The sequence below is a fragment of the Hyla sarda genome, chromosome 4 (genome assembly GCF_029499605.1).
Source record: "Hyla sarda isolate aHylSar1 chromosome 4, aHylSar1.hap1, whole genome shotgun sequence".
NCBI lineage: Eukaryota > Metazoa > Chordata > Amphibia > Anura > Hylidae > Hyla > Hyla sarda.
In genome coordinates, this window is record NC_079192.1 from 338,761,474 (window position 1) to 338,783,568 (window position 22,095).

A 22,095-nucleotide genomic window follows, 5' to 3' on the forward strand; every position below is an offset into this window, starting at 1 on the left:
GTAGCGACGGGCGGTGTGTACAAAGGGCAAGGACTTAATCAACGCAAGCGTATGACCCTCACTTACTTACTAATTCCTCGTTTTAAGGGTAAATAATTGCAATCCCAGATCCCTATCACGAACTGGTTTCAGCGTGTAACACGCACCTGTCCTTGAAAGATAGAGACACGCTAATCCGTTCAGTGGAGCGCTAGTGCGGCCCGGGACATCTGAGGCCATAACACACCTGTTATTGCTCGATCTCGCAATTGATCGGGCAAGGTAAGCGCTTATTAAAGCCTCTTGGGTACTGCTGAGGCCTACTCCTGACTGTTCCTGGTGCAATGTATGGGGTAATTAAACACTCTTGGGTAGTGTTATTGTTAAACTTACTGATAATTTTATCAGTAATAAAATTGAAATTTGCAGAATGCTAACCGTTACACAACGGAACGCTTGTTGCGTGTGATTTTTTTAATGAAACTAAAAAAAAAAAATCTGGAGAGGGATTAACTCTGCTTAATCATTTTTGGTGAAAAAAAATCCTTTGGTGATCTGATCTTTTTGAGCCAGATGCGCGTACACACATATGTAATAATTTTTTTAAAATAATTTCAAACATTGTGTGGTTTATTATTTTTGGGAAGAAAGTCTTTGGGTGGTCCACCGTCCTGCATTATAGAGTCTTCTGAAATGTTGGATATGCGCTTGTTCTTACACAAAGGTATACATTTAAAAAAAAAATTATACAATTTTGTTGATTTTTGGGCGGATTGTGAAGCCCTGTGTGTACTGGTGCATCAGCCAACTCCATGCTGTGTCCTTCAGGCAATATATGGGTTCCTGATGCCGCAGAGGTGGGGCCTGGGTCTGGGAATGTAAAATTTTTGGATAGAGGGTGCTACCTATGAGAAATCTTTGTCAAACATTTCTCATTTTGTGTTGTTTTTTGGGGGGAGGATTGTGAAGCCCTGTTGTGTAGTGTACTCGTGCATCAGCCAACTCCACGCTGTGCCATTCACCCACTATATAGTGTCCTCAAGCTGCCAACACCTCCACGCTGTGCCATTCAGCCACTATATGGTCTCCTCATGCTGCCAACACCTCCACACTGTGTCATTCTGCCACTATATGGTGTCCTCATGCTGCCAACACCTCCACGCTATGTCATTCAGTCACTATATGGTCTCTTGACACTGATGCCACCACCAGGCTCTGTCATTGTGCTGCTGTGCGGCAGTGATTCTAAGAGCGATGCCGGTAATCTGCATGCTATTCTGAATAACAATATTATTTCACTACCCCAGCACACTCCATATGCGTTTTAGGACACAGCAAAGTGTTCTATACCCCTATAGAGGCTGTATGTGTCACGATTCGGCTGGCAGGAGGTGGATCCTCTGTGCCAGAGAGGGATTGGCGTGGACCGTGTTGGTGGACCGGTACTAAGTTGCTACTGGTATTCACCAGAGCCCGCCGCAAAAGCGGGATGGTCTTGCAGTGGCGGTAGCAACCAGGTCGTATCCACCAGCAACGGCTCAACCTCTCTGACTGCTGAAGATAAGCGCGGTACAAGGGAGTAGACAAGAGCAAGGTCGGACCTAGCAGAAGGTCAGGGCAGGCAGCAAGGATCGTAGTCAGGGGCAACGGCAGGAGGTCTGGAACACAGGCTAGGAACATACAAGGAAACGCTTTCACTGGCACAATGGCAACAAGATCCGGCGAGGGAGTGCAGGGGAAGTGAGGTATAAGTAGGGAGTGCACAGGTGAACATACTGATTAAGCCTGCTGCGCCAATCAGTGGCGCAGTGGCCCTTTAAATTGCAGAGACCCGGCGCGTGCGCCCTAAGGAGCGGGGCCGCGCGCGCCGGGACAAGACAGACGGGGAACGGGTCAGGTATGGGAGCCGGGATGCGCATCGCGAGCGGGCGCCTCCCGCATCGCGAATCGCATCCCGGCTGGGAGTGATATTGCAGCGCACCCGGTCAGCAGGTCTGAATGAGAGGATGCTGCGAGCGCTCCGGGGAGGAGCGGGGACCCGGAGCGCTCGGCGTAACAGTATGTAGGCTTGAAATAGCCTTTTTTTAATATAGATTCGCCGCGAAAAAATTAGGATCGAAACGAACTTTTCCGGAAAATTCGGCTAATCGGCCGAATTGAATTTTTGAAAAGTTCGCTCATCTCTAGACACCATGTATTAGATGAATATAAATAACTTATTAAATTAAACAATGTACATGCGGTGGTGACAGTGACCCACAGGGCCCTTGTGGGATCACAGCACTCACTAATAAAATATTATCTCAATAAATAAATAAAATTATAAAATTAATTATTGCAATGAGACCACCATAAAAGAAATATTATATAAGCAGAAATAAAATCTATAAAAATACTATAAACCTTATTGTACTGACCAACAGAAGCAAAGAAATACTAGAGACCAGAAACAGCAAATATTGGTCACAATTCAGCCTAAATTATCACAGTCACAGATAGCAATGGTGACAGGTAGCAGCAACTATGGTCCCAATTATCACAATTGTAGCAGCAAATATAGTCAAAATTAGCAGCAGTTAATGGCACAAAGTTCAGCAGAGTTCAGCTACATTAGTGGTGAGACTGAATGGGGTAACTCATAGCAACAATCGGCATCCTGAGTAAGATCTAAGTTCTGTTTCACAATTCAGATAGCCTTTTTTTAGATAAACCCGCAATAGTCTCTTAGTAACAGTATTGGTTCTAATATGCCGGCATATGTAGATTGCAACTAAATGTATCAGCTGATACGGCTCACCGCTCCAGGGTCTGTGCACAGCCGAGGGTTCGCTGAGATACTGCGATCTCTTGTGGCAAGGCTGGAATATCTCCTCGATGTCTGTGACAGATGCGCTCTCGTGGCAGGAGAGGGCACCGCCGAAGGCTCGGCCGTCTCCTAATGTGGCGCTGCTTGTTGGTAGCGGTGGACTCCAGATGGGGAGGCTACAGTGCTTTAGCTGGCAGTGTCGGACCGCATCCTCTTAGCTCAGAGGTATGCGGTGCTTGTTAGTAACGGTGGGCTCCGGGCAAGGAGGTTACAGCGCTTCAGCTGACTGTGTCAGTCCGTGTCCTCGTGGTTTGGAGGTACGCGTGCGATATTGCAAGTAAAGCCTCTTGTTGCAGGGCTCTCAAGGCTTATAGCAAGGTGGTCTCAGTCCCTCATAGCAGGGGGCTGGACGCGTTTCAAGACTCTCTCAGTATATATAGGGGTATATATATATCAATGCTGCTGAGGAAAAGACAGAGAGTCTTGAAACGCGTCCAGCCCCCTTCAAAGAGTGACTGGGACCACCTTGCTATAAGCCTTGAGAGCCCTGCAACAAGAGGCTTTACTTGCAATATCGCACGCGTACCTCCGAACCACGAGGACGCGGACCGACACAGTCAGCTGAACACACAGCCATTACTATCAAAATTTAGGCAACTAAAATCATGTGGCCACCATTATTTTCTAGCACTGCATCAAGGCTCTTGGGCATGGAGGTCACCAAAGCTTCACAGGTTGCCACAGGTTGAGGATGTCCCACAGATGCTTAATATGGTATAAATCTGGAGACATGCTTGGCCACTCCATCACCTTTACCCTCAGCTTATTTAGTAAGGCAGTGGTCCTCTGGGAGGTGTGTTTGGGGTCATTATCATGTTGGAATACCTCCTTGCGACCAATTGAGGGGGTCATGCTCTGCTTCAGTATGCGACAGTACATGTTGGTTCCCTCAATGAACTGTAGCTCCCCAGTGCCAGCAACACTCATGCAGGCCCAGACCATGACACTTCTACCACAATGCTTGATTGTAGGCAACACACATTTGTCTTTGTATTCCTCACCTGGTTGCCGCCAAACACGCTTGACACCATCTGAACCAAATAAGTTTATCTTGGTCTCAATAGAGCATGGGACCTGGTTCCACTAAGCAATGATCTTAATCTGCTACTCTTCAGCAAATGTGTGGGCTTTCTTTTGTTTCATCTTTAGAAGACACTTACTTTTGGGATGACAACAATGCATACCAATTTGATGCAGTGTGCGGGTATAGTCTGAGCACTGACAGGCTGACCCGCACCCCCCTTTTACCTCTGCAGCAATTCTGGTAGAACTCATACATCTATTTCCCAAGACAACCTCTTAACACTGAGCACGTGCACTCAACTTCTTTGGTAGACCATGGTGAGGCCTGTTCTGAGTCTAAACTGTCCTGTGAACACACACTCTCGCAGTGTCCAGCTCACCACTCCTCGTCTCAGTGCGCGGAAACGTGTGGACTCCACGTACAAATGCAAACTGACAAGAAAAGGAAAGTCCAGCACTGCAGGTCCAAAGCAAGGAAGCCGTTTTATTGTATAAGTTCACGGTTACCATGTGTAGGGACACGGTGTCCTTCCTAGATTTGCATCTCATTGGTGATGCACAAGAGGGCAAAATTTTCACGTCCACTTATAGGAAGGACACCTCTGTCAATTCCATCTTGCGAGCTGACTCGTGTCATCCCCCCCACGTTACTAGGAATCTTCCAGTGGGGGAGATGATCCGCGCCAGACGCAATTGCTCTAGAAAGGAGGATTTCACCCGTGAATCAGAAGCCATAGGGGTACGTTTGAAACAAATAGGATACACAGAGGGCTCCATCAGTCGTGCCGTTCGGATCGCCCATGATCGCGATCGAACGGAGCTACTGAGGGGGAGACACCCCAATCTTAGCCTTAACGCTGAGCATCAAAATCAGAATCCTGTAACCCTTGTCACACAATTTAGTGACGACTTTACTGCCATTCGTAGGATTGTCAACACATACATCCCCATGATTTCGGGGGACCCAGCATACTCTGGGATTTTTTCGAATGGTTTTAGAGTTGTCCCTAGGAAAGCCAGAACTATTGCTAGTAGGGTTTCCCCAAGCATGTTTCAACACACTGGTGGTACTACACCTTGTTGGTTGCAACATAAAGGATCATACAAGTGTGGCCATAACAAGTGCACATATTGTTGTGTCATGCTTAAAGTAAAGAATTTAAGTCCACCAGCAATGGAGAAATATTTCAAATGGAGAGATACATTAATTGCAATACTACTTTTGTAGTATACTGTATCACGTGCCGGGAATGCAACATCCAATATGTGGGGTGTACGACGGGTACCCTCAAAGTGAGAATTCGAAGGCATCTGTCAGACATCCCACACTTTAATTCCCGCCACGTATCCATGGTCAGCAGACACTGTGCAGAATATCATGCAGGCTCTTTCTTGAGTCTATATGTTCAAGGCATTGAGAAGGTCACAGCCCCGATACGAGGAGGAGATCATAGAAGGAAGCTTTTGGACCGAGAGGTCTATTGGATCCTCAAATTGGGCACTAGATTCCCGACAGGTATGAACAGGAGGCAAGATACCATGTTATACTACTAGTTCTAAACTGGGTGTGGTGAGATTGTGTGTACTGCCTCCTGTTCACACTTGTCCCCCTTTAACAACATTAGTTACCAATATACGGACCTCCTTCAACTACAGGGTTATCACTGGATCTAATAATAGTGCAGGATTAACAGTTATATATTTGCATGCACTATCCATATTCAATTATTCTAGGTATATGTTTTTGCCTTTTGCTTAGGTTTCATGTATCCAGTGATCACCCTTAAGTTGATTTCATTTTGTGGTTCCGATGATCACTCTGCACCTTATATTATATAAATTTAATCTTGTCATTCAGATTTTTATGTTTTTTGATTTGGTGCATGAGCTTTTTCATCGGATTTCTTTCTCCAACTTTGCTGTTAGAACGACTCTCGCATTACTTGCTAATACATGCAGGTATGATTAGAGACTCGTTCACACACACAGGTTTTAACCCCATGTTTATATCCCCCGTTCTTTTGTTATATAAATTTTTTTACTTTACAAGCACATCATTGGTTATGCTACTGATTTAGTAATGTGTGGTGTAACACCTACCACATTTATTTACATTATTCTCACTAGTGGGGGCTTTTGATCAATATGTTTATTTAACTTTATATATCTTCTATTAAACTGTGTATTTACTATTTTTGTACATTTCACAGCTGAAATCATGCATCTTGTAAGAATTTCTCTTTATTTTTGTATATTCACTATATTTATTGTTGTTTATAATATATTGGTGCAAATTTTTTCTATGTGTATTGTACATCAAGTCTGTGTCTGTGTGGGAGGGAGGTGGCCCCGCCCACACCACTCAGGTGTTTTCACCTGGTGGGGGGTGGAGCCGCTTTCCCCTATATAGACCAGAAGGATCTTAATATTTCTTTGTACGACTAAGGCGAGAGAGCTCGTCGAAACGCGTCACTTGTGATCCACGTTTGGTGTCCGTGTGTTCTTATACAATAAAACGGCTTCCTTGCTTTGGACCTGCAGTGCTGGACTTTCCTTTTCTAAACTGTCCTGTGAAACCATTGTATGGTCTTGCCCACCATGATGCAGCTCAGTTTTAGTGTCTTGGCAATCTTCTTACAGCCTAGGCCATCTTGATGAAGAGAAACAATTATTTTTGTCAGATCCTCAGATAGTTCTCTGCCATGAGGTGCCATGTTGAATTTTTAGTAACCAGTATTAGAGAGTGTGAGAGCAAATTTAAGACAACAGCTCCCTATCTACACCTGAGACCTTGTAACACTTATGAATCACATGGCACTGTGGAGAAATAATGGCTAATTGGGCCCAATTTAAACATTGCCACTTAAGGGTGTACTCACTTGTTTCCAAGGTTTAGACGTTAACCCCTTAAAGGGGTACTCCGCCCCTAGACATCTTATCCTCTATGCAAAGGATAGGGGATAAGATTTCAGTACGCCGCGGTCCCGCTGCTGGGGATCCCCGGGATCCCCGCTGCAGCACTGCGCTATCATTAAAGAACAGAGCGAGTTCGCTCTGTGTGTAATGACGGGCGATACAGGGGATGGAGCCACGTGACGTCATGGCTCCGCCCCTCGTGACATCACGGCCCGTCCCCTTAATGCAAGTCTATGGCAGGGGGCGTGACGACCACCACGCCCCCTCCCATAGACTTGTATTGAAAGGGGTGGGCCGTGACATCACGAGGGGCGGAGCCGTGATGTAACGATGCTCCGGCCCCTGTATTGCGTGTCATTACGTGCAGAGCGAACTCGCTCTGTGCTGTAATGATAGTGCAGTGCCGCAGCGGGGATCCCGGGGATCCCCAGCAGCGGGACTGTGGCGTACTGACATCTTATGCCCTATCCTTTGGATAGAGGATAAGATGTCTAGGGGCGGAGTACTGGGCACTGTCACCAACTTTATTTTTTTATATGTTGTAGTACTTCTGTACTACAACATATCTCTAATATACTTTTATTTTTATTTTTTTCATTAAAAAGGTTTAATTTACATTTAAAAACCGGCCACTGAAAAAGGACAGATTTTGGAGTGGCAATCAGTCCTTTTTCAGTTAGGCTGCACTCGCTCCCTGCCTGTCAATCAGACAGGCGGGAGCGAGCGCATTGGCTCCCCGGCCACTGGCTGGGAGGCCACTCCTCCCGCACATCGCCGCCGCCGCCTCGTTCCCGCCGCTGTCCCTGCACGCCCGCTGCCGGACTCTGCAGTAACTGCAAGTGTAATGAGGGAACGAGGTATGCGGGGCTGGGGGGGGGGGGGAGGAGGGAACGGGCTAGTGCTGTAGCGGGGGGGGGGGGGATCGGGCTAGCAAAAAAATAAAAAATAGGATGGTGGGAGCTACCCTTTAAGGACCGGGACATTTTTCATTTTTGCACTTTCGTTTTTTCATCTAAAAATCATAACGCTTTCACCTACAGACCCAAATGAGGGCGTTTTTTTGCACCACCAATTATACTTCGCAATACATCAATCATTCCACCACAAAATCTATGGCAAAACCAGAAAAAAATATATTTGTGGGGCATATTCTACTATTCTACTACTTTATTTTATTTCACCACTTAAAAAAAAATTATAACTACATGTACCAAAATTAGTATGTTTAAAATTGTCATCTTCTGATCCCTATAACTTTTTTGTTTTTCCGCATACTCGGGTGTTTTTGATCGCTTAAAATTTTTTTTTAGGGTATACAAAATTATAAAAAATACGCAATTTTGAACTTTGGAATTTTTTTTTTACGTATACGCCATTGACTGTGTGGTTAAATTAAGGTTATATTTTTATAGTTCGGACATTTACGCACGCGGCGATACCACATATGTTTATTTATGTTTACATTTGTTTTTAAATGGGAAAAGAGGGGTGATTTTATTACGGAAGGGGTTATATTACATTTATTAACTTTTTTTCAAAACTATTTTTACACAATTTTTTAGTCCCCATAGGGGACCATTACATGCAACCTACTAATTGCATATACTGTTCAATGCTATGCCATAGCATAGCCTTGATCAGTGCTATCGGCACTCTGCTGCTCCAGCCTGGATCTCAGGCATGGAGCAGCAGAGTGCCGATCGGACTGAGAAGGTAAGCACCCTCCTCTGTCCATACAGCTGTTAAGGACGCAGCGATTTCACTGTAGCAGTCCCGAACAGCCTGGCTGAGCTGCCGGGAGTCGTTTAGTTTCACTTTAGACTCGGCAATCAACTTTGATCGCTGCATCTAAAGGGTTAATGCCGGGCATTACCGCGATCGGTGATGTCTGGCATCGGGACCACCCGGCTATGATGCGGGGTCAGCCCGTGACCCCGTGTTACAGCGTGGGAGCGGGTCCAGGGCGTACAGGTACGCCCTTGGTCCTTAAGGTGTTAATGGCTGTATGTTAATTTTTTGAGGGGACAACATTACATTTTAGCAGAGTGTAATTTCAGTGTTGTCACAAATTTTTTACAAAATGTGAGGGGTGATATGTAGACAATTTTTCTCTTACCTTAAATTTTCATTTCCTAGAGTCCATAGCTGGCACACAATGGGTTAACAGTCTCTCATTGACCCTGGAGGAAAAGGTGTAGCTAGCAGTTAGAACTACAAGAACAATTAAACAATCATTAATTAATCTACCACACCGTACTAAATCCCCACAAAAAAAAGCCTCCGTGTATAGTATGCAGAAAAACACTTTATTGAGAGGGATACTTGTGCTACCTTCGGACTCGAGGGAATGAAAATTTCAGGTGAGAGAAAAATGTTCTACTTCCTGTCATTCTCTGGTGGCACACAGTGGGAATTGCAAAGCAATACAGAAAAAACTAAGGGGGGAGGGCAATTAAACAGGACCAGCAGCATTTATAACACTCATATGAAAAGCTGATCTCTCAGACACTGCCACATCCAAAATATAGTGTTTGATAAAGATTGTAGGCGAAGCCCATGTCACTGCTCTGCAGATTTGTTCCATTGGAACATGATACCTTTCAGCCCATGATGCCGCTGTTGAACGGGTAGAATGGGCTTTTAGCAGTAACGGAGAAGAAGCCCCCTCCAGAAAGTAGCAATGATTAATCACATCACTGATACATCATGCCAAAGAGGACTTGGTAGCCTTTCTGCCCCTGTGAGGACCTGAAAATTGTAGGAAGAAAGCTTCTGACAATCTGAAAGATGAGGTCCTATCCTCATAGGGTAGCACAGATATTTTAACATCCAATGGAGTGGACTCACCTTCTGTGTCTTCAAAAACAGGTTGAACGATTTCTTGGTTGAGGTTCACCATGGAGGGTATCTTTGGCAAAAACCCCAGCACAGTCCTGAAGACGACTCCATCAGGCCAGATTCTCAAATAGGGCTCTTTGCAGGATAAGGCTTGACGTTCAGTTCCCCCTCCCCTTATGGAAGCTGGTTCCTGCTGAGCCAGTCTGCCGGGACTTTCTCAGATACCCCAATATTGATGGCTGACAAGGATAACAGATTGTCTTCTGCCCACGTCATCAGTTTGGTGCATTCATTCTGGAGGAGACGATTCCTGGTCCCTGGTCCCTTAGGATCTAGAACATGTCCAGTTTGGCCGCAGCTACATCCAATTTTGTAGGAGATTCCCATTCAGAGATGAAACCTGGGTTCAATCTATAAATGGATTAAAATCTGTTTTCTTCGGTTTTCTTTTCAGGTCTGGACCAGTCCTTTTTAACCATTCTGAGCATATGGCCAGGTAGCATCCTTACTCCAGCTTCAGGGAAGTAGTATAACTGTTTGTTTTTATTTATGAGAAACATCTTTTTCAACCTCCAATGTCTGCTTCACTGTTTGGATCAATTTAGGCACTTCGGGGAAGATTTATCAAACCCTGTCCAGAGGGAAAGCTTCTGAGTTGCCCATAGCAACCAATAAGCAACCAATAAGAAGCAAACTGATTGAATGCTATGGACAACATGGCAACTTTTCCTCTGAACAGGTTTTGATAAATCTCCCCCTTTACCTTTATGGAATTTGAAGATGTCCTCTAATACTTCAATCTCAGGTTCCGATGGGCTGATGAGCTGGACTCTTCTGGTGAGGCTCCCCTTTCCCTCTCATGCTTTTTTTTTTTTAGCAGAAACAAAAATGCAGCGGAGTTCCCCTCTAAGAAGCTAAAGTCTGAGGAGGGTGCAGACATGCCTCACAAATATCCTGGCCCCCAAGAGTCAGGAAGAAGTTTATGGCATTGGGGCACACAGCGTGTGCCTAGATTTTCTGGTTGCTCTGGGTATCTGAAAAACAAAACATCAACACTAAGATGCCCACCAGAAATGCGGGTCTCCAGATTAAGACACATCTTGTGTGTCAGAGAGACCAGCTGCCCCTGGAGAGCATGGTCTCTATCCGACACTGCGGCCATTGTGAGGATTCTCGAGAGAGAGAACCTGTCTCTCACACATGCGCAGTGCGAATCCTACAGCACTGCGCAAGCGCAGACATTTTACATGCCAGAACACTGCTGGAGCTCCGCACACCAGAATCTGGCAATTTTTTCCAGAAGTCCCCACTTGCCGGAGAGGAGTGCAACTTCACTCTGGCAGCAGATAAGTCACTAGGGGGAATTCCTCGGTTTACAACTGGCTGGTACAGCTCCAGGGACTAGACAAACGCCTAGTATAAAGGGCAATATGTTCTTGTGCCTCTTCTTCCTCCAAGAGTAGAGAAAGAAAAAAAAAACCACACAGGGCTGTCATTTGTGGGGCTTTAGTACTGTGTCAGGTTTGGTAGATTAACCCCTTAAAGGGGTACTCCGCCCCTAGACATCTTATCCCCTATCCAAAGGATAGGGGATAAGATGTCAGATCGCCGCGATCCCGCTGCTGGGGAGCCCCGGGATCCTCGCTGCGGCACCCCGCTATCATTACAGCACAGAGCGAGTTCACTCTGCACGTAATGACGGGCAGTACAGGGGCCGGGGCATCGTTACGTTACGGCTCCACCCCTCGTGATGTCACAGCCCGCCCCTTTCAATACAAGTCTATGGGAGGGGGCGTGGCGGTCATCACGCCCCCTGCCATAGACTTGAATTAAGGGGACGGGCCGTGATGTCACGAGGGGTGGAGCTATGATGTCACGCTGCCCCGTCCCCTGTATCGCCCGTCATTATGCACAGAGCGAACTCGCCCTGTGCTGTAATGATAGCGGGGTGCCGCAGCAGGGATCCCGGGGCTGATGCCAGAAAGTTAAACAGATTTGTAAATTACTTCTATTAAAAAATCTTAATCCTTCCAGTACCTATTAGCTGCTGAATACTACAGGAGAAAATTATTTTCTTTTTGAAACACAGAGCTCTCTGCTGGCATCTCTGTCCATTTTAAGAACTGTCCATAGTAGGAGAAAATCCTCATAGAAAACATATGCTGCTCTGGACAGTTCTTAAAATGGACAGAGATGTCAGCAGAGAGCACTATGCTTGTTATTCAGTAGAGAGCACTGTGTTCCAAAAAGAAAATAATTTTCTCTGTAGTATTCAGCAGCTAATAAGTACTGGGAGGTTTAAGATTTTTTAATAGAAGTAATTTACAAATCTGTTTAACTTTCTGACACCGGAGTACCCCTTTAAATAGGGATGGGTTTAATTCACTTTTATTAACTTTTATTTTTACACTTTATTTATGTATTTTTTTTGCCCCCACAGGGGGCTATAACATGCAATCTTTTGATTGCTTACACTGATCAAAGCTATGCCATAGTTTTTTTTAGTTTCACTTTAGATGCCATGATCAACTTTGATCGCAGCATCTAAAGGGTTGATGCCGGCCATCGGCCCGATTGGCGGTGCCTGGCATTAGCCGTGGGCCCTAGCTGCCCATAGCAACTGGGACCAACCAGGTTTAACCCATTCTCTGCTGGTGAGAATGGTTTAAACCCCGTAAACCCCTTAAGTACCAGGGCTCGAGGACATACCTGTACTCTCTTGGTCCTAGACAGATCAAATAACAATTGTTTAATTGTTCTTGTGGTTCTAACTGCTAGTTACACCCTCTCATCCGAGGTCAATGAGAGAATATTAACCCATTGTGTTCTGCCGGAGGACTACAGGAAATATTCTTTATTCCATATAGTTAAAAAAAAATTGAAGAAAAAGGCGTCACACAAGAACAAGCGATCTCACCACTGAACAATAGCATGTACATAGACATGTTAATACATTATGTCCATTTGATGTGGCTGTACATGCCAATGTTTATAAAGTGCCTACTGTGGGCAATAACAAAATGGTGCACATCATGTAGACAGAAATAGTATATAGGTATACAAACAGTTTTTAGAGCAGATTACACCAGAATTCTGGCACATTTGCTATGCTTTATCAGCCACATTATCTTCAGGGATATCCTATCGGTCTACTTCATGCGATATTCATAAAATGCATAACTAATCAGTGTTGCATCATTTACATGATCATAATTTGTATGCCAAGTTGTAGAAGTGTGCAAAATCCAGCTTCCTAAAACTTCAATGCTTTATTTCGATCATTAAAAATCAACAAAAAAGTGCATATTAAAAGCCAAGAGAAACATTGACTCGTTTCGGTTTGTAAAAAACCTTAATCATAGCGGTATCTCTCAAGGCGAGAGAATGGTTTATATATCTGTTCAAGAGTCAAAACCAACAAATACTGAAAGAGTACGCCTACCTAGAAGTGTGCATTCATCTGTAGTCAGTAAGTGACTACAGGTGTGCGAACAGGTACATAGCTCTAATATGCAGACTGAGTCCAGGAGACCATATAGTATATAGTACATATAATGTTGCATATCTATAAGATACCCACAACTATAATAAATCAATATACATATGAAAGGTCATTTCTGAAATATAATCCCTGTGGGTATCTCGTGTCCAGACGGAGGATCCAAAACGCCTCGCGTCTGAACACCAGTTTATTCCAGTCACCACTTCGTCTTGATGGTTTGACCTTTTCGATCCCCTGCACATTCAAATTTAGTGGTTCTACTGTATGTTTTTCAAGCAAATGTCTCGTAAGTCCAAATACGGATCGTGAGTGGACAGAAAATTGATTACATGGGGCCAAATGTTGAGATATTCTCGTCTTAAGTTTTCTAGTTGTGCAACCAACATATTGTAGATTGCAGGGTATGCAAGTCACCAAATAAATCACATGTGTATACCCGTAGATGTAGATTGGAAATTCTTAGAGTTGTTGATAAATTTGCATACATTGCATCGTGTGTGGCCACATTTATAAGTTACCTGGGAACCGGCCCTCTACCTCTCCATGCTTCCTTGCTAGGATTACAGATCCTCCAGGATTGAGATGTGACTATACCAGATGGTGAGCTGACTCTACTCTTTTTTCTTTTTTGCAAGTTGTAGAAGTGCCAGGTCTAGAAACAAGAGCTACCCTTCCTGGGCTATAATAACTCTGGGGGAGATTTATCAAAACCTGTCCAGAGGAAAAACTGCTGAGTTGCCCATAGCAACCAATCAGATAGCTTCTTTCATTTTTAGCAAGGCCTCTGAAAAAATGAAAGAAGCGATCGGATTGGTTGCTATGGGCAACTCAACAACTTTTACTCTGGGCAGGATTTGATAAATCCCCCTCTCTGTCTTTATGTCTTTATCCTAATGTTTTATATGGATCCTGACAAAGACTCTTGCACATTAATATCACGTCCTTGGTTGTTAACCAGTTAAATGCTAGTGCCACACAACCATATCATAACTGTGCAGAATCTATATATTCATAGTTACGTTGGTAATCAGAGCCTTTTCCAAAGAATGTTTTGCTGATCTCTCAGAATCGGATCAGTTATCTTCCTTCCAAAAAAGGTAAATGCTCCTACATAACCTGCGGTGGTTTGAAAAGGTGGAAAGTTGGAAACTATGAAAGCAAAAAGGTCCTGGGTAAATGAATCAGTTCACAATTCTTCCAAAAGCCGAGTCAGAAAACAACAAGTACGCTTTAACCATGCCACTTGGCCATATACACAATTTTGACAGGATATAAATTCTCAGCTAGTTGGCAGGACTGAGTCCAGTTTTCAAGATGACTTTCTCTATGATGTTACGTTGGTTTTGGAAATATATTAGTGCATGTATTTTAAAATATGACAGATTTATGCTTAGAGTAAGATGTTTTACAGAAAGACAATGAAAGGTGGACTCCTAGCCTTGTAGAGAAAGTTTCTGACAATAGCCAGATGAAAATTACTGAGATGCTTAGCACCATGTGGCTGCGTGGATCTTCCTGACAGAGAAGTATAAACAAGGAAATCATTTAGTCATTCAGCTCATTTTCCAAGTAAATATGCTGCAACCTGCAACATACTTTCACTGGATAAGGAATAAATATTTAAATCTGAAATTGTACTCCAAAAATATGAAAGGAGAAAGATTCACTGTATATGATCATAGAATTTCCGATAATAAAAAGTAGATTAAGCTTTTAATTACACATTAATATATTCTGTAAGAAAAGGTTTCCTAAATTATTTAAAAGAGTTAAAGGGGGTTGTCCAGTTAAAAATAACATATCCCTATCCACAGAATAGGAGACAACTGTCTGATCCAACCTCTGGGACCCGCGGCTCTTAGAAAGAGTTTGTGCTGAAGATGAGTGCTGTGCTAGGCTATCTTCCATGCTTCCATAGAATGCGTGTTGTCTTCAGAAGGTGCTCTCTATGACCCCTTTTTGGAGATACAAGCGAGATTAAACACTTGTCATATCCTAGTACAGGACCTTGTCCTGTCCCTTGTCTAAAATCCCCTCAGCTAGAGTCCCTCCATTCATATAGCGCTCTCCTGCAGGGCTTACCCTTGGTTCATGTAAAGGGTGTTTATATTTATATAATGTATAGAAAATATATGTACAGGACCTTAGTGGTCACATGATGCACAGCTGTGATGTATACAATGTACAAGGACCTTAGAGTTCATGTGATGTACCCAGAGTTCACTGGGTTCATAACTTACAGGTTTTCTGACCAATGAGCTTAGTCCAGCCCCTTATTATATAAAAGGCTGAAGCCACTAAATTCGCTCTCTTAGCTCTTAGTTCTTGCACTATCTAGAAGCACAAGCCTCTCATCAGCATCAATACAATTCATCTAGGCCAAAGCCTAAGAACCTGTAGCCACTAAACGTGAGTTACTCTAAGCTCCATCTATCAAATCCTGTGTGACTACTAACAGCTAAAATATTAATTAGTAGCACAGTGGTCTGCATAAAAGCTCATTGCTTCCAAGTCCCAGCAAACCTGTGAGGAACCCGTATCCCAGTTCACTCAGGAAAAGACTTATGTTAAAGACTGTTTCATAAATTCTGCAAGTAAAGTTTCTTCAGTTTATCCCTGAAATCCGCTGTGGACATTCCGTTATTTTTTCCCTGCCGTTTGTGGGATGGTTGGCGGTAGGAACATTACTACTGAGAGGGGGGGGGGGGCATGTTGCATTTAGGAAGACCCTATGGTGCAAGAACAGCAAAAAAAAACAACAACATGGCATACCATTTTAGAAGGTACCCCCCTCAAGGAACGTAACAAGCAGTATAGTGAGCCTTAACACCCTACACAAGTTTGATAAATGTTCATTAAAGTGGGATGTGAAAAGGAAAAATTAGATTTTTATACTAAAATGCTGGGGTTTCCCCCAATTTTTCATTTTCATAAGTGGTAATAGGAGAAAATCATTATACTCCCTTTGGGTGAATGTACTCCCTTTGGGTGAAGGTACAATTTTTTTCTGATCTGCAGTAACATCATGCCTATTATATTGTGGATTTGTGATTGAGGTATGTTCTGTGAATGAGATCCACCGTAAATCTGGGACAAAATCTGCACGTAACACATTTTTTTGCTGCATATTGGCTGCATGAAAAAATTCTGGGGTGTATTTAGTATGACTGCCTAGGGCAGCATGAACTTTAAATATGGCCTTGCGTATAGCTACAAGGGCTCTGTAAATTCAACGTGATCCCTGAAAGCCATTCCAGCAAAATCTGCACTGATAGACCCATAGTGCTGCTTTCCTTATAAGCCCTGCCCTGTGCACCAACAACAATTCCTAACCATGCATGGAGTGTTCTCAGGAGATATTATGTAACAAATTATGGGATGTTAATTCACTTTCATCCAATAGGAGCGGTGTGCGTAGCGACGTGATGACGATGACGTGATGGCGGCGACGGAGAGCGTGGATCCCGGGGGAGAAGACGTCCGGGGACACCCCGGGGACACGGCCACAGCGATGCAGTGACATCCAGGGCAGCGGTGACGGGTCCGGAGCGGCGGGACACGTGAGTATTACCTCTTATCCAGTGGTCTTCAACCTGCGGACCTCCAGATGTTGCAAAACTACAACTCCCAGCATGCTCGGACAGCCAACGGCTGTCCGTGCATGCTGGGAGTTGTAGTTTTGCAACATCTGGAGGTCCGCAGGTTGAAGATCACTGTTGGGTGCAGAATCTTTTTTTTTCTAGATTTTGCACCTTTAAAATTGGGTGCGTCTTACATGCCGGTGCGTCCTATAGGGCGAAAAATACGGTACCTCTTAAAGGGAATCTGTCAGCTAATTATGACTGGGGCTGTGTTAGAAAGGGAAGGGAAGTGTTGAGCACGAATATTCGTAATGCAAATTTTTATCGCGAATATCGGCACTTCGTGATTTCACGAATATTTAGAAGTACAGTACTATATATTTGTAATGAGGAATATTAGTTTTTTTTGTTTTTTTTCCCATGCAAATTTTGTATGCAAATTTTATGCGAATTGTGCATGCGAATTTTCGCATGGAAAAAAAAGTTAACATAGTGAATATGCGAATTTTGCAAACATAGGATGAATAATCGTCAATATATTCGTGAAATATCGCGAATTCTAATACAGCATCTGCCACTCATCACTAGGGAAGAGGATAAGTCAAGGAAATGTCACTGTAATTAAAAGAGATATATACAGTATATATATATATATATATATATATATATATATATATATGCACTAATGAATATTTTATCATGCATTGAATATGTACGTAACCTTAGCTATTACAATTAAAGTTTTTTAGAGGTGCAAAACTTCCCATGTCTTGTTTTCCAACCCTAAAGCAATTGGAAAAAACAACCATAGTGTACACATCAAAAGCATTCCTTCAGCTGGTATTCTTTGTTTCTTGTAAAGGTCTGACCTCAAGTATTTGTAGTCAAATGATTTCCATAGGAGGGATTTTTAGCATTCAAGAGCCACATGTTTTGTGCAGAGAAAGGGGAAGAAGTGGAGCCTTGATTTATGCTGTACATGTTGGGTCATTTATATTGTTCCCGTATTACACAAAAACATTATGTTAAATTACATTCAGCTTTAAGCTTGCACTTCTCATTTTACACAAGTATAGAACAAAGTAATGGTTTTACAACTAACCACATCAAAGTACAAGCCAGGGGTTAGTCTTCTGAAGTGTTTAGGGTCCTAAGCGCATTATTGCTTTTTAAAAAGATAGCATACATCTTTGAGAAACTAATGTTTATGAAGAGATGTTATAAACTTTCAGCTCCAATGTATATTTATACAAGGGTAACCTTTTATACACACAAGAACCATTGCTATCATACAAAAACAATATAGAATTCATAGAAAAAAAAAAAAAAAAGTGTTCCTCCCATGCAGTTATATGTATTTATATTATTAAATATTTTGATAATGTAAATATGCAGCAATATTAAAAAATATCTGTTTTTCAAAGTTGACTATATTCTTTAAATAGAAAAGTTGCACTCAACTGCTGTCTACTGCTTTTTAGGGTCAATCTATCTGGAGCAGCACAGACCAAGACATAACACAGAAAATGGTGTCGGGGAGAGAGAGAGAGAGAGAGAGAGAGAGAGAGAGAGAGAGAGAGAGAGAGAGAGAGAGAGAGAGAGAGAGAGAGAGTGTGCACAGTGCTACCTTCTGAATGTAATTTTCCCCACCCACTTCCCTTGTCAACATCATTATTCATCAGTTTTCATTATTGCTAACATAGTACCTTGCAAACCCTATACATCCGTAACCCTTTCTTTACTTCCGCATGTCATCTAAAGTAGTGTACTGTACATCATCCCCCAACACAGGGCAAGCCTGTTCAGTTAAGTGCACTTTCAATATCACAGTGTCATGGAATTGAAGTAAAAGTAGGTGCTCTGCTGGAATTGGCCAGAGAAATAAGGAATATGAAGTCCTGTTTGTGTATTACTTGCAAACAGCTGCACACTGTCTCTGGTTTAACCCCCACCCCCTTGAATTGGAAAGAATGAGAAATAGCTGTACATCATGGAAGAAACTCTTGGGAATCAGAGAGCACTAAATCATCTTGCCACCTATTTGAAGGGTTAATCTATTAGAATTATGCAGGTAGGTTTTAACTTTAAAATATGTGCATCTCCCATCTGCTGCGTGTGCCTGCAATCTCTACAGTTGCAAGACTTGTATTGTTTGATCTGATATAAGTTTCTGTACAACTATGAAATGCATATTTCCTGAGCAAGGGGCTAGTGCAACTTATTTAACCACTGTATTTATCAATATAAAAAAAAACTGTGAGGAATCAAAAACTAGGGGGGCAGCATTCTGAGTACTGTATGTTATGTCCGTTTCTGTTGTGGTGACCTAGGGTGTTGTAATGATGATGCAGGGTCTGGTGGTATTAACCCTTGCTTTGTTGTGATGCCAGGGTGTGGTTTGCTTAGTATAAGAGATCTTGCCGCCAACTGGACCACAAAGGCAGGGATAATAAACAGAATGTCCAAAGCAGATTTTATGAGATAACTGGAAACTTTTACTTGAACTTCTTATGCAAACAGTCTTTACACTTAAACAGTTTCTTTTGAGGTAACCGGGATGCAGGTTCCTCACAGGCTTTGCTGGGACTAATAGTCTTTAGCTTTAAGCAGGCCACTGTGCTACTAATTGTATGAGTTGAGTTGAATAGTAGTCGCAAGGATTTAGGAAACAGAGCTTTATAACTAACGGTTTTAGTGGCTGCTGGTTCTTTAGGATTTGGCCTAGTTGAGATGAATTTATATATGCTGATTGTGCTTGCTTGGGTGTCCAGGAGGAAGAGATAAGAGCAAGAACCAAGAGAGGGAATTTACAGACTACAGCCCCTTATATATTAGGTAGGGGCTGGCCTAATCCCATTGGCTGCAAAGCCTGTAAGTCCTGAACCCAGAGAACTCTGGGTACATCACATGACATCATCACATGACCCAGGAAGGTCCTAAATATCTGTAAAATCATTAAAATATATCACGTGACCTAGGTAGGTCCTATACATTTGTACACTATACAGAAATATATTTATATGAGGCGACCAAGGGACAAGCCCTGCAGGAGAGTCCTGTGGAATGGAGGGACTCTAGCTGAGGGGACTTTAGACAGGGACAGGAAAAAGGTCCTGTACCTTATTTTCATTTTTCTGCTTTAGTCCAGACATTGTTTTTGTGTCTGAACAGTTTATTCTCTGCTAATTCTCCCTGGTTTGGGAAGAGTTCCATGCAACACTGGGAGGTTATTTAAGGCCTCTTTAGGGGCTGCTTTGTGCTGGTAATTAGATCTGTGCTCTGACGGCCATGTCTTGTTTATTATGCACCTTAGCTATGTTTGTTTGGACACTTTTCCTGAGTTTTAACCATGGTTATCTGTCCTGTATGATATATAGATTTTAGCCTGCTTTGTTTTAGTACATTTGATGGGTTTTAGTATTTGTGTATGTTTGTTCTGTATTTTGCTTTGTGTTCCCTTAGTCTGTATTCACACTGTGCGTTATGTCAGTCCTGTTTTGTCCTTGTTATCCTGCAACTCAGAGGATAGAATCCTGTTTGGAGCTTTGTGCTAATCCGTATATCTAGGAGTGAGTGAGTCTTCTGCCTGTACCCGTGTTTGCTTTTATTTTGGATTTTTGTTTTCCTCCTGGGCCAGTATCCTATCACTCAATGGACAGTGCCCGCTGGCTAGGAGCCTATTTGGCTTTAGTATTTATGTTCCTCTATGATTGGAGTGGGGTGTCTAGTTTGTTCCTTGTTCTGAGTCCAGTATGAACAGTGCTCTTTATTTATTGACCTGTTTAGTATTCATCCCCTGCATCTCCTGGTTTTGTCTGCTGAGCTTATCCCCATATCTAGTCTTGTTCATATTATCATGTCTGCCGTTAATCTTGATTCCGGTTTCTGTATGTTAGTATGCTATATCCTGCCTTGTTTTTATTTATATATCTGTTAGTTGGTTATTGAATTCCAGTTATTTTTTTGACTTGTTTTCCAACATGTACAGTACCATTTGTTTTGTTGACTTCAATGCCCATGCACTTTAGCACAAGGAAGGGGCTGGCTCCAAGTTGTCGATTCGTCATTTAGGGCAAATGGACAAGTAAGCAGGGAGAGGGGATTATAGGGACAGCTTTAGGGCTCACTTCTCCCTGCCCACCCCTGTTCATGACATAGTACAGTTAAAAACATGTGTGCAAAGAAAGCCGTAGGTTTACAGTGAATCACCTGAAAAAAATCACATGACCACAAAGCTGTAAAACAGTTCACAGTACACTGAGCACCAGTTTTAGGTGCACTCCCCTTCCTGGTTCTGGGACTCAATACATCAGAATGTTCCACAGCCAATCACTTGCTGAGGTGGAACACTGCTGCAGCCGATGATTGGCTGAGTAGCAACTGACTCTAGCATCCGAAAGAGGAGAGCACAGGAGACTTGGACATCTTTATGAAAAAAAAATCCTTTCACCAGAACACTCCTTTAACCTGTTAAGGACATAGGACGTTCTCTAACGTCCCCACTACCTGGGCTTTAATGCCCAAGGACGTTAGAGAACGTCCTGTTGTATTTCCGGTCTCTGCCGCTCGCCGGGCAGAGATCGGAACTGGATGCCTGCTGAAATCCTTCAGCAGGCATCCAGGGCAAACGCCGAGGGGGGCCATGTAGGCCTCCCATGTCGGCGATCGCCGCAAATCGCAAGGGAAATCGCCCTTGCGATCTGAGGCGATGCCGGGCTGATCGGGTCTCTTGGACCCGACCACCCGGTAATTTCGCATGATCCCGGCTGTCACAGACAGCCAGGACCATGCTGAAGTATCGGAGCGAGGTGGCAAGCCTGCCACCTCCTCCGATCCCCTGCGATCCGTCGGTTAGTTAACCGACCAATCGCAGGAGGGGGGGCGGTTACTTCCTCCCGTCCTGCCCGGCCCCTTGAAGTCCGGAGAGGACGGGAGGAAGACCGGAGGACGCGGCGGGGGACAGGGGAGTGCTGGGGACCAGCCCCGGTACTTACCTCGTCCCTGAAGACCCGGATCCCGGCGAGGAAGATGGCGGCGGCGGCGACAGGTGAGTAGATCTTCAGCCGCGGTCGGGCCCTTTACAGCAATGCACGTCGCCGTAAAGCGACATGCATTGCTGTAATGGGACCGTGTAAACTACAACTCCCAGCATGCCCAGACAGCCCTTGGCGTCTGGGCATGCTGGGAGTTGCAGTTTTGCAACATCTGGAGGTCCACAGTTTGGAGACCACTGTGCCCTTCCAGATGTTGCAAAACTACACATCCTCAGCATGCCCTTATTGTCCAGGCATGCTGGGAGTTGTAGTTCTGTAACATCTGGCCCTTCAGATGTTGCAGAACTACAACTCCCAGCATGCCTGGACAGTTTTGGCATACTGGGAGTTGTAGTT

General features: G+C 43.7%; 1 protein-coding gene and 1 long non-coding RNA gene across 2 annotated transcripts in view; both read right to left on the minus strand.

Moving 5' to 3' along the window:
• The window catches only part of LOC130267164 (uncharacterized), an 85,226-nt gene extending 75,338 nt beyond the window's left edge, over positions 1-9,888 (minus strand). Inside the window, exons 1-2 of the long non-coding RNA XR_008843076.1 lie at positions 9,632-9,888; positions 8,901-8,964 (exon numbers count right to left, since the gene is read on the minus strand). This is a non-coding gene — a long non-coding RNA (uncharacterized LOC130267164). The remainder of the gene's footprint in view (positions 1-8,900; positions 8,965-9,631) is intronic.
• LOC130267163 (rho GTPase-activating protein 7-like) overlaps positions 1-22,095 on the minus strand; it is a 336,912-nt gene that overhangs the window by 283,088 nt on the left and 31,729 nt on the right. The gene's annotated exons all lie outside the window — the stretch shown is intronic.